The sequence below is a fragment of the Onychomys torridus genome, chromosome 23 (genome assembly GCF_903995425.1).
Source record: "Onychomys torridus chromosome 23, mOncTor1.1, whole genome shotgun sequence".
Classification (NCBI taxonomy): domain Eukaryota; kingdom Metazoa; phylum Chordata; class Mammalia; order Rodentia; family Cricetidae; genus Onychomys; species Onychomys torridus.
In genome coordinates this window covers 38290739-38304920 of record NC_050465.1, presented here as the reverse complement: position 1 = coordinate 38304920, position 14182 = coordinate 38290739, and positions in this window count along the sequence as shown.

Below are 14182 nucleotides of genomic sequence, written 5' to 3'. Positions count from 1 at the left end.
GAATTAATTAAAAATGTAAGAATTAGCTACAAACAAGCTTGAGCTATTGGTCTAGCATTTATAATTAATATTAAACCCCTGTGTTGTTACTTGGGAGAGGCTTGCGGGACAGAAATTTTTGCCTATATTTTTTAAAACTTTGTTTTCTCATACCAACTGCAGCTTCCCTTCTCTCTATCCCTCTAAGTTCCTGCTTCCCTGCTTCCCTGCTCACCTCCCCTCCTCTCTAGAACAGCTCACCCTCCCTAAGAGCAGACCTCCCAGTGACATTAGCAAAACAAGACACAACAAGTTAAAATAATTCCAGCCTCTAACTCTCACATCAAGGTGAAGTGATCCAGTGAGAGAAAAAGGGTCCCAAGAGCACGTGAAGGAGTCAGAGACACCCCACTCCCACTATCAGGAATCCCATAAGCCATGAAGCCAACATCCATTAACATACATGCAGAGAACCTAGTACAGACCCATGCAGGATCTGCTATTGCCTCTTCAGTCTCTGTGAGCCCTAATGAGCCCTGCTTAGTTGATTCCTTAGTCCATGCTCTGATGGCATCCTCAACCTCTCCGGCTCCATCACAACCAGCTTCTCTTGGACTATTTATTAAACTGAAAACTTTAAATTATTTCCAATCCCTTCAATACAGAAAACAAATACAGTTTTTTCCCATTAATAATGTTAAAAAAGACTTTTATTTATCATCTTATGACCATGAGGGCAATATTAATCTGTTTTTCTGGTGACCTTATATTTGAAACTCACTGTCCTTTAGAAATGGTAGAGTTTATGTGTACATATCAATCTTAGATCTGGAAATATTTGTTTATGTTATGTATTTTATAATATTGACCAGAGATGAAAAAGTAATGTCCTCATCATTGACCATTTGTAATTTTTGGAGCATGAGCCCAAGCAAGTGGGCCTAATACATTCATAGCTTTGACTACATTGAGAGAAAAACATGGGCAAAATATGTCTGTGTGCATACTCAAATGGATGTATAGATGTATAGATGAGATATATATGAAAGAAAATTGATTGTAATTTGGAACGTACTAAAGCTAGTGCAGGTACTTTAAACTGGGTTAGCATTGTATTATGTATAAGATTTTTTTCTCTAATTTTAAAAGCAATTGGCTTTTACTGAAGATCCACAAAGTTGAAAATGCAAACCATCATAGTATACAGTCCAAACATTTTGTTGCTAGTTAATATCTACTTCATCAACACACCATATTGATTTTTCTTTGTTAAATATGGCTGTAGTAGGTTTACTGTATTTTGTTTGTAAGCTTTAAATTATTCTTTTAATTAACCTAGGAAACCATGCATCCTAGATGTACATGAAAGTATCTAATTAATGAGAGGTTTCCTTGCATACACGACAGATGCTATTCTCACAGATTACTTTTGCTATAAGCTAATATTATTTTCAAAGGATTGTCACCCAGCATTCCATCATTGCAAGTCTGTGAGAATCAGCAGCTTTTGAGTTGCATTTCCAGACACAGACAATGGAGTATTTATTGCCATGTTCCTTCCTCTTGGTCTGACACATATTTCTTTTACTATACAGCATGAGTGTGGTCTCATTATTCCTGGAAACCTAGAGAATTTTCTGGGTCTAGAAAGAACTTCCCTCACAGTAGACATTTCACAAACATGAACTGACCAGGTCTCCTTGTTTATTAGAAGAACAATCATTGCTGTCCTTTACAGGTCATGGGTTCATTACTGAGTGTAACAAGGGAGTGTGTAGCACAGTCCAGTTTGGTAGTGTAGCATCTGTGAATCATTTGGATACAAGCTGCAGCCACAGCTTTTCTGTGAGCCTCTCTGTGATCCCTCCATCCATTTTTCTTTATATTTGTTGCCAGTGTGGTCTGTTCTGCTCTTACCACTCAGCTGAAAGCCATGTAAGGAGCACTTTCCAGAAGATGGCCCTTTGGTATACAGAGCAATCCGATGCCTATAATTATTTTTATATGAATGAATTGCAGGAATTCTAGAGTGAAAAATAAACTGGCTCTCTCTAGACTGCAGCAGCACCCATGGCACACCCTGTATTTAAATGAGATTTCTTCAGCAGAGGTTGCTCTGCCAACAATTAGTATCTTCCTCAGGACTCTTAAATTATTCATTAATGCAAATCCAAATTCTAATCATTTTCTTCTACAACAAAGTTGAAAGAAGGAAAATTAATGCTGTTTATGTCTTTAAAGAGCGCTCTAGCTCTTTTGGACTTAGTGTGTTTGAATAAGAATACATGGAGTTTTTAAAATAAATATGTAATGTTAACATGAAAGCTTTCTGTAGTGATTTGATTATTCCAGTATCAAAGGAAAGATGGAAAGATTTTTGCTGGTTTCCTTTAATTCCCAGAAAGTCATAGACACACGAGTTTCTGGTTGCTGGCAGTAAAACCCTGCCAAGCATTCCATCTCCACTGCTGCTTACGCATTCCCTAGTTTCTAGCCCAGCTTTAGGATTCCTCTCTCTCCTTCTTTGTGACAGAGGATTGCATCAGAGTGACAACAAGGCTTCAGGTCTGCACTATTAGCTGTGAGATCAAGACTACTGTGTTTAGGTTTTTTTTCCCCCTTTAAGGTTATGCCCTAGTTTCATCAACTTGTGTTCCTGGCTCCCTTCATTTGGGATGAAGAATACACACTGATATCTCTGTGTAAACCATGATCTCTTTGAGGAGGTCAGTGGAAGGTATTTTTCTAGGTGTTAGTTCCTAGACTTACTGCCATATGAATATATATTTTTCCTATGGCTTTGGAGTTTTGTGTCTCTTAAATAACTTTGTTTCTCTTAAAAAAAAAAAAAAAGAAATCTATAGAACCACTGACAGTTTGATTGTCTTCCCCCTTGGTATTTCTGGTCCAAAGGTGCAAAACAAATTTGTCAGGGTTCTTTATACATCATGTTCAAAGTTTTATATATATATATAACATGACAGAAACTCACACTATAACACACATCATGTTTTTCTTCTTTGCTGGAAGAATCACAGTGATCTAGGGTTGCCTGGACATTTAAACTTTCAGTAGTTGGAAGTGATAAGTTGGAACAAGGCCATGAGCCTCTGCTCTTCTTCACATACGCAGAGCAGTGACATTTCCCTTCATTATAAGGACAGGCAATATAGACGGTGAATATCAAGACAATGGGATACTGTGTCAGCTGTGTGTGGCCAAGACAAGGAAATACTTTAAATACAAAAGAACCAGATGATATTGCATTTGTAACTCCTGTGTGTTATTCTAGGCCAAGCAACTCCCCTTAATCAAAGCACGGCAGTTCGGCTTTTACACTGGGCCTAAGCATATGGCCCACTCTGAACCAATGCAAGCAATCAGAATAAGAGATGCAGTCATGATGGAAGAAAGAGCAGTCTGGAGATGTATCCAAAGCCGAGGAATACATTCTTCATCCAGAGGTCAAACAGTAGGCAGACAGTGAATGTTTTCTTAAAAAGTAAGTATAAAATCAGAGCGAGTGTGACACTCACGGTGGAGCAGATGCTCATTGAGCAAAGCATACTCTATGACTGACTGAGGGAGTTCTCCCTGAAGGCGTCAGAGGGAATGAGTATGTCAGACAAGTCATGAATTAAACAATCCTTAAAAGGCCAATTCACAAAGTCCACAACCCGAGCAGTGATCCAGAATCATGAATCTTAGGACAAGGCATAGAAGTCAGGTCCAAATGATTGACTAGAGAATTCATGTGAAATCATTCTAATGTTTAATTTAGCTCCTTATGTAAAAATACACTTTTATGCAGCATGGCAGGGAATATCATAGAAAACTGACATTTTACTAGAATTTTAATAATAATTGAGAGTCTCTTTTCAAAAAAAACCATTCACATTTCCATATTCTTATGAAAGAAGTGAGTCTTTGAAGTATATATGCCCAATTTGAAGAGTGTAGACTCAATTTCAGCATTTTCTTTATAGAAATAATGTTAACCTTTTAAGACATGATTAAAAAAGGGAAACTTTAAGTGGTAAATTATAGTTAAAAATTGGCTTGTGTTAAAACAATGTTGTTGACCAATTCAAGGTCTGTAAAATACATTAAGCTTTTAATTGCCTGGCCTTTGTTAGTGAAGGGTTGCAGCAAAATTGTTAGTGAGCTTTCAGAAGTGCTTTTTAGAGATAATGTTTGAATAATCTATTGCCTGAATTTAAATAATTTATGCATGAGGCAATGTGGAGTTATAATTGCAATCACAGCATTCAGCTCAGTAGAACCAAGTCATATCTGAAGTTATGTGCGATTACACTATGTAGCTTTGACTCTGCTTTTCATTTCATTTTTAACAAAGAATTCTTTGGAAAGAGAGATGGCTCAGAGCTTGACAAACGTTCCCAAGTGAACTTTTGAAGAGTCCCTTTCTAAAGATTTTTATTTCATTTTTATTATTTTCTATATTCAAAGTCTAAAATCCAATCTTGCATGCTCCTGTGCCATAGAGATAAAGCAAGGGACTGAAAGTGGCCCTGGTTGGACAGAAAAGACTTCCTACTTCTCTACAGAAGGAAGCAGCAGCAGAAGTAGCTGCCCCATCAATCTTTTCCTCAAGCAATAGTCCTGGAGTGTAAACAGTATTTTATACGGACGGCAGTGGAACAGAATGTGTTATGGCTGAAATTGGTGCACTTCACGGTGGAAAATGGATTAAGCCTGTGTAACAGGGAATCAAATATGTTATATTTTCTAAATCATTGAAAAGGTTAAGAGCTTTAAAAATAAAGGCAATCTTAGACTTCAGATGACAATGCTGTAATTTTCATCACAGCATATTCTAAGCAACTCATACCAATAATCTTAAATGTTTTGCTAATCAAGTAACATCAACTTTACCTGGTGACACAATTTAAAAAGTATTTTACTAATTTGTTGAGAATTGAATATAATATATTTTGAACATCTTCATCCCCCTTAATCTTTCCTCCTCACCACTCTCTCAAAAATCTATTTTACTGTAAGTTTTAGAGGGCTAATCATTTTTCTTTAATTAAAACAGTGTTAGGGGTCATTCATTTATTTTGTATCTGTATAAATGCTTTAACTAATTTGACTAAAATTAAAGCATTTTAATTACAATGTTTCTATGAAAATGATATATTGGAAAAATTGAGGCTTATTTGTCATAACCACGAATCTTCAGAGTATCTTCCCCCCAAGTTCTCTCTATTCTTACAACAGAAGAATATTCCTGTATTATTCACATCAAAATATACTCAAACACTATTAGTACTAACTGAGAATGATGAAAAAGGAAATGAATTACAAATGTAGACCTGTACTAACTCCACCTGTGGCATCCTCATCTATAATGACATGTTGATCAGTTGCCTCAGCAACTGAGAAACTCCCAGGATCTCTTTTGCTTCTGCTACTTACTTCTAAGCAAAATGAGGGAAGGTAGAGATATTGCAGGCATGTTTCGGCAAAAATCTTTTACAAAATCAGATGAAGTTATTTGTCTTTTAAAATGAATTCTTTTCTCTCTCTTTTTTTGTCTGTGATATAAATTATTTCACTGTAATTTAGGCGAATTCCCACTTGCTAGTTTCTACTAGTTACATTTAATTTTGGGGTCACCATGAGAATATTAAGGTCGAGCTAGGTAAGTATGAGCCACCATATGTAGATTATTTAGAAATCAGCAAGCCAATAGTACAACTGGAGATTTGTTTGTGCTTTCATCTAGTTGAATTTAAACCAAGGTCTAGTTTTAGACACCTTCCAGAGAAGTGGAATACTCTACCCCTACAAACTCACAGTCCTCTTCTCAAGTGTGGGGAGTAGAAGAGGTTTCATGATGGTAATTTGACAGTCTAGAGAAAGTTCTGGAAATCACATGTAATTTTAAGCATAATGCTTTTGATCAAATGAAAATATGGGCCAGAAAATCGAAATTCAAATGCTGAAATTTATTTTCAATATGTTGTTCTTATTGAAAAAACGACAGTTGACCCTGGTTAAGGACAGTAATTTGTAGCAGGAATCTTAACAGGTCTTATTAATAAGAACAAACCCGAGGCTGGTTATTGGGGTGAATGCTGGAAGATCAGAGAGACAGAACAAGCCACAGCTACCTCACTTTGCCAGTTCCTCAGCTGGTCTTGTTTCCTCAGACTGCAAGCTTCTGAGTCCTCATCCAAATGAATCTCAGCTGAACTGTGATGCTCCAAAGCCTAAAAGCTTAACCAGCCAAATGCTTAACTAGCTAAATGCTGCTAGTTTCTGGTCTTCATGCCTTATATATCTTTGTACTTTCTGCCATGGGATTAAAGACTGGATTTCCGGGATTAAAGGCATGTGTCACTATGCCTGGCTATATCTAATGTGGCCTTGAACTCAAAGATACAGAGATATTTCTGTCTCTGGAATGCTAGGATTAAAGGCATGTGCTACCACTGCCTATCCTCATGTTTAATATTGTGTTTGTCCTGTTCTCTGACCCCAGATAAGTTTATTTAGGGGAACACACAATATTTTGGAGATCACAATACCACCACAGTAATTTACTATTTTAAACTGTAACTTCCAAAGGATGGATAACCTAAGGAAATAGTTTTGTCCAAGCAGCATAATACTGGAGCCAGCGTTCCTTAGTTAAGAGAAAACATGCTGTTCGAATTTACTATAGAGTGTAGAGGATAAGAGCCTGATCCCTAAGGTCAGACTGCCTGTGTCTTTATCCATATCCTATCACTTAGACTGTCCCATGGCCTTGACCAGGTCACTTTGGAAAGTCCTAGTTTCTCATTAAACAGAAATTAACTGTGAGGATTGCAGAGCCAACATCTTTAAAAATCACTTAGATCGGTGTCTGGTACACAGTTGGTGTGCTCTGTCGTTTGGGATTGACATACAAGTAGAATTAATGACAAATAGATTTATTCTCTACAGGAATCCTCTCCACTTGGAAATATGAAACAAAACAGCTATTTCCATACAATTCTTGAAATCAGTCTGAGGTTTTTCATTAGTATGGAAGATTCTTTACAATAGTAATTTACAGTGAATCCATAATCTTTTTCTTTGGAAATTATTAGGTCAAAGGTGTCTGTCTATCATCCCAAAATGTCTGTCATCCCAAAATTCATGAGGTTGATGCAGGAAGACCATGAGTGTGAACCTGGCTATGTTCTATAGTGAAGTCCTGTCTTTAAACAAAGTAGGAACAAAACAAAATAAAAACTAAAAAACCAAAGGTCATCTCACAACCCAAAGGGACAAACTTTTTTCATAAAAGACATCATATATTCAATTTCTTGACTTATTTTTTACTAATTCTTTATTTATTGAGTGGCTGAAATTATAGTTTACACAAATGAATTATTTATCTTGTTTAAGGTAGAAATATACCTGGTTTTATAATTAAAATAATGTGTTCTGACATGTCTGTGAAATCGTATTATTCTTATGTCATAATAGGAGAAAGAGGGATGACATGGAGAAAGTTTTCCCAGCTCTGTCATCATCATGGTGAGCTGAGTTTCGCTCTCCCAATCAGGCAATAGCTGCACTTTGCATCTGTAAACTGTAATCTGAAGACAGAACACATTAGACCACTTAGGAATGTTTTGCTGTGGTTTACAGTACCTGATGGAAGAAACAGAGCCCACTGCACAAAATATTTGTCACTAAGGAACAGGTTAGTAGTTTAATGTGTTTGAAATTCTGTGGGTTGAAGTAAATAAAAGGTTTCACTTAAACTATTTTAAAATACAAGATACTGTTTTTTGTATACTTACTTTATGGGTTTTGTGAAGTTTTAAATCGCTAGACTGTGAATGAACCAATTCTTAACATTCTAACTTTGGTTAAGTGATTAGACTTTCTTAAAGATTATTTTATTTTCCAGTATGTGTATGCATGTGTGGTATGTGCACATGCATGCAGGTGCTGACCAAAGCCAGAAGGTGATAGCACCGTGCCTGTGGAAGCAAAACAGACAAGCAACTGATTACTACCCATCATAAATATTTATGTTATTGACCGTACAAGCCATGAAAGATTGGTGAAATAATCCATGTAGATTATTATTATTATTATTATTATTATTATTATTATTATTATTGGGTGAAGTTATGTGTGGCATGCAGTGCGTGTTGAGGTCAGAGAACAACTTCATGAAGTTGAGTCTATATAGTTAGAGAGCTTCTCTCCAGCCCCCGCCAAGCCCTGTTAGTCCAACAACCCACTTGTAAAATAAACACACAGACATTCATATTATTTAAACTTCTTGGCCATTAGCTCAGGCCTACCATTGTCTAGCTCTTACTCTTATATATTAGCCCATTTCTATTAATCTATACTTTGTCACGTGGCTCGTGGCTTACCAGTACCTTACATCTTGTTGTGGCAGCGGCTGGCAGTGTCTCTCCCTCAGCCTTTCACTTCCCAGAATTCTCTTTTCTCTTGTCCCGCCTATACTTCCTGCCTGGCCACTGGCCAAACAGCATTTTATTTATACAGAGTGATATTCACAGCACTTCCCCTTTTCTTTCTTTTTTCTTTTTCTTTTTTTTAAAGGAAGCTAGATAATGATAGGCCTGAGCTAATGGCCAAGCAGTTTAAATAATATGAATGTCTGTTTTATTTTATAAGTGGGTTGTTGGACTAGTAGGGCATGGTGGGGGCTGGAGAGACGCTCTCCAACTACAAATGGCACCCAATGTGTTTGTAAGAGTTTCCACCTTAAAAAAAAAAAATTCTAAAATGGAGCTAAAAGCCCCTTCCTAATTGTCTCTCTCAACTTAGCGGCAGCTGTCTCTGTCTACCCTGCAAGACTCCCGAAAGTTGTTTGCATCCTTCTCCCAGTTCTCAGATAATATTATATCCTTCTGAGGTCTTTGATGTGGTTGAAGACTTGATAGTTATAATTTCCTCAGTTATGATAAAAGGTAAGCTAGATATAAAAACCTTAGACTCACAAATATAGGATAGATAAAAATTTTTTTAATTTTGCCGAAACAAATAGACTAGATATTGTAACTATAATTCTTGCTTGATAATTGTTTTGTTATATGTAATTTTATCATGTAAAAGTTAAAACCTTCCTTTAAAAAAAAAAGAAAAGGTGAAGTGCTGTGGATATTGCTGTGTATGAATAAAATGCTGTTTGGCCAGTGGCCAGGCAGAAAGTATAGGCGGGACAAGGGAGAAGAGAATTCTGGGAAGTGGAAGGCTGGGGGAGAGACACTGCCAGCCGCTGCCATGACAAGATGTAAGGTACTGGTAAGCCAGGAGCCACATGGCAAAGTATAGATTAATAGAAATGGGTTAAATATTAGAGTAAGAGCTAGACAATGATAGGCCTGAGCTAATGGCCAAGCAGTTTAAATAATATGAATGTCTGTGTGTTTATTTTACAAGTGGGTTGTTGGACTAATAGGGCTTGGCGGGGGCTGGAGAGAAGCTCTCCAACTACAGGTCTATCCTTCCATCATGATGTAGATTCTTGGGATGGAACTTAGGTTCCCAGGTTAGAGTACTTTTATCTGCTGAGTCATCTCACCAATTCAAACAATCAGTATAACATATTCAATGTGATATCTTAAGAAAACACACATCAAACAAAGCCTCTTCCTCAGAACAGTGTGTAATATTTACATAGTTCTTACACAGAGATGCAAAACTGTACATCTGCGGGATTATCAGGGTCTCAATGGAGAAGATTACATTATTCAGCAATGTGTGAACCAGCTCCTGTTCATTTCAGTAACAGCGATGGATGGCTTGTTCTCTCTCATTCATTTTGAGCTGGCATGGGGTGACATTGAGGATAAAGACAACAGAGGAACCAAAGAATAAAGTCACGTTTTGATTGGTGGGTGATGATCACTGTAGTGCTGAGAAATAAGCATTTAGCATGCACAATAACAATGAACTTTCAATGTCTACTTTATTCTGGAGCAGCACTCTGAACTGCAGAATTAGTAGTGGATTCGGACACTCACATAATTACGAGCCAAACCTGACAAGTTAATTCCATCTATACAAAAGTGGCTTTGTAGATAAACTTCAATTAGATAAGACTTAGCCTCTTTAAATTACAAACAGTTGTCTAAGGCCGGGTTATTCAATATCAATACTATCGGTAATTCCTAAAAGGTACTCCAATGTGGGGGTATTTGTTCATCATGGCTCAGCAGGAGATAAAATTGGTATCAATCATAAGAACACTTATAAAGCATGAACACATACTTTTGTCTTGTGTAGGAGGTACAAAAGAAAGACATACTTCCCTGGAGAGCTTTCAATATAATTAAATCCACAAATGATCTTAATAACCATAATCTAACAAACTTGGGAGCGGTGGGGGATAATGGGCTGCATAGTAACATGGACACTGGGAGAGCATTGTTGCTTGGGAGAACGATAGGATATTCATTTTGATGGATGTCAAACAATGGTGGGTTGTCCATGAGGTACTGCAGTGAGATATAGCTATTTTGTCACTGTTCATCTACTTCTGGACAAAGTACCCATGATTCTGTACTATATCTAATACAGATTTTATGTTTCATATCTTCAAATGTTTCTTCTTTAAAACTGTGTGCCCCCAGTCATGCTTATAAAATTTTCCATTTTCTCTTATAAGATGATATTTTCCCCCTTTTCTGTATTGCTTCGTTTGGTATGTTTGTTTATTACACTTTCTTCATAATTCTTAAACATCTTGGAGGTCTCATGTTTGGATATGACTTCCTCCTCAATTTGCTTGAGTGAGAATATCATCCTTCATTGCCTGCAATGTCTGTTTGGATCAAAGGAGAGTTCATTGTGCTGATGGACAGGGATTGGTCACTTTGCCATAGGCAGGGAAAATGAGCATGCCATGTATGTGTATCCAGAGCTTCTAGTTTTTCATAGTTTAATATGTTTTCCTTTATTTATTAATTGTGATTATTGTTGTTACTATTTTATGTGCTGGGGATCTAACCTAGGGCTTCACTTATGTGAGAAAATACTGTACTATTGAGCATCCCCCTTCCTAAATCAAATCAATATTCACTTTCCTGCTGTTTCCTGGAGTCATTCAGGTGGCTGACACTTAAGCTACTATTTTTCTCCTTCCAAATAAAAGGTAAAATATGTCCTACAATTTTGAGATTTTAAAAACTAGAGTGAAATGTAATTTTTATTAAAGCCTGATTTATGTCTCCAAAGATTAAAATGTCAGATTCCCTGTTTAAGAAATAGGAGGGGAGTGAATAGAAAGTTAGACCCAGGTTTGGTGTCTTCTCAGAATTGTGGAGGAAGAGTACGTATCTGTTCGTGTCCCTATTTACCTCACATTAATGTAAACTCTGACATCTCCTTCATTTCATTCACTAGGCAAGCTGCATCTCTGTCCATTTGTGCTTTTCTAATAAAAATGCCACAGACCGAGCAATTTACAGAGAACAAATTATCTGTCACAGTTTGAAGACTGAATTTTCAAGATCAAGGTTCAGGTAAATCCAATGTCTTATTAACTGCATGTGACTGCATCACCACGTGGTGGAAGGGTTGACAAATTCCAGAGCTCTTTGTAAGATCATTAATCTAACTTATGAGACCTCTGTTCTTATGACTTAATGTGCTCTTACGTGACCCACATTTTAATGTTATCTCATTGGAGAAAGATCTCAACATAGGAATATGGGGGACAGCAAGGGTACTCAGATCTCAGCATCCTAAGAGTCTCTTAGAAAAGGACTTTCCCATAGAAACATTCACTCATTCATGTTTGTTACAGTTGCATTCATTATAGCAAGGAAATGGAACCAACCTTATTGTCTATCAACAGATGAGTGGATGATGAAAATCTGATACATATATAAAGTGGAATAGTATTGAGATCTAAAAAAATCACAAATTTGTCAGGGAAAGAGGTGAATTGATAATGCATAATATTAAATAAGATCACAAAATCTTAAAAAGAAAATCCTGCACGCTCTCCCTACTAGCCAGTGTGTATGTGTGTGTGTGTGTGTGTGTGGTATACTATAATGTATAAACAGGAACAGGATATAGCAAATAGTAGGTGATAAAGTCTGAATGAGGGTAATGGACACTTGAGTCATGAAAGAGGATATAAAGCTAATTGTTACTCTGGTTTTAACTTTTCCATAAATTTTTCATTCATTTTTGCTTGTGGATTAATGTAACCATGTATTTGATAGTGAAAGTGTAAAAATACAATATGAAGTCACACAATTTCACAATGGCTATTCTAACTCAATAGGAGTTCACTGTGATATGTAGACTTTGGACCTGGATAATTTCAATATGTGATATTTTCATTTACCAATTCTTTAGGCTAGAGAAGTGGCTCCATGGTTTGAGAACACTGTCCACTCATTAAGAAGATTTTGGAATGAATACCCATCACCCACACAGAGGCTCACAACCATCTGTAACTCCAGTTTCAGGAATCACATGCCCACTTCTGGCCAAGAGCACATACACACTTGCAAATGAAACACATGAACACAAAATAAAATTAAATAATTCTTTGAAAAAAGTTTAACTTTATAAGTTCTTATACTAAAATATTAATACCTTTAAAAATAGAAAATAAGAAACAGAATTTTAATTTCTAGAAGTCACTCATGTGAGTCCTTATCCTCTCTATAGGTAATATACAAATTAACTATTATCATTAGTTGTGTCTATGGAGGGGTGTGTGTGGAGGGCAGAGGACTGCTCTGTGGAGTCAGTTCTCTCCTACCATTATGTGGCTCTCAGATGTCAAACTCAGGTTGCTAGGCATGGGTTGGAATCACTTTACCTTCCAAGCCATTGTGAAGACCTCAATTACCTTTTTATAATAACTTTGTTTTGGTAGGAAATGGAGACAATAAGTTTTGAGGGACATTTTGATAGCTATAGATTAAAGTAATAATTAGTAATACTGTGCATTTTCTTGGGTATGTTTAAGTAATTTATCAAGAAGAAATTTATACACATATTTTTGCATATAATAGGTAGATGCTATAGTCAAAAATTTTGCTGGAGAGAATAAAATTATCTCAATTGTAAGTACTTTTTGAAAAGCTGTAATTCACTTATGATTTTAATGTGTTGTTATTTTTGTCTCAATTACCATTAATTTCATTTTGCCTGAGTTCTACCCATTGTCTATCTATCTACCTATCACTTATCTATCTATCTGTGTTACATTAATCTTGACAGCTTTGATTGACACTGACAGCAAAAGATAAATGCTTTCAGTCAGTCTGTTATATCATGGAATATTAATTTACTGATATAACACAGCTTTGATTACATTTAAAAATGGGGAAGTATTTTAAAAGATGAGCAAGTCTTTGGTGACAAGAACACTTAGAGCTTTGAGATATAAAGTCAATCACACTTTAATTTCATCCTGAAAAATTCCATTGTTGGGAGATGACTAGTGTTTGGATGTATATTTATTCAGAAATTCAAATTTGTTATTGGCAAATACTAATTAGTATTCCTAATCTACAATATTAATCAGTATATATGAAACACAAAATAATATCTTCTGTTTAAGTAATGTATGTCCTAAGTAACTTGTATGTTGGAATATGTTTCCTTTTTTATGCCTAATTTAGAAGCACAAAATAACCCATAGTTAGGGTATTAGAAAAACTAGTAACATAATTCCCTGAGATACATGTTGGAATCTTAATATATAGTTGATTCTTCTCAATAAATATCTATTGAGAAAATCAACTTTGTAACAGCTAATTATTAATAATATTGTCAGGATATAACAAAGAAACAATGATAAATAAAATATGATATTCTATTTTTACTTAGAGAAAGAAAGTATGTACACAATAAGCTGATTATAATTTATCTATAATTTGCGATATTACTTAATAATAATGTACATATCCTATATTGAATATTGAAATTCTAAATTTTTATTGAACATTTGGTGCAATATTTTAATTTACAATTACTGGCAATATTACCATTTGTTTTATTTAATATGAAGACCATCTTAAGTCTTAAGACAAATAATACTTTAAAAATTATACATACATGTCTTGGGCTTCAGTTCCTGAAGTCTAATAGAGAAATTAATGTTAAATTATTTAAAACCAAAAACCATCCACAGACTAATTGGATATCCAGGCTAATTATTCTGTACATAATATTAATCCTAGCAGAC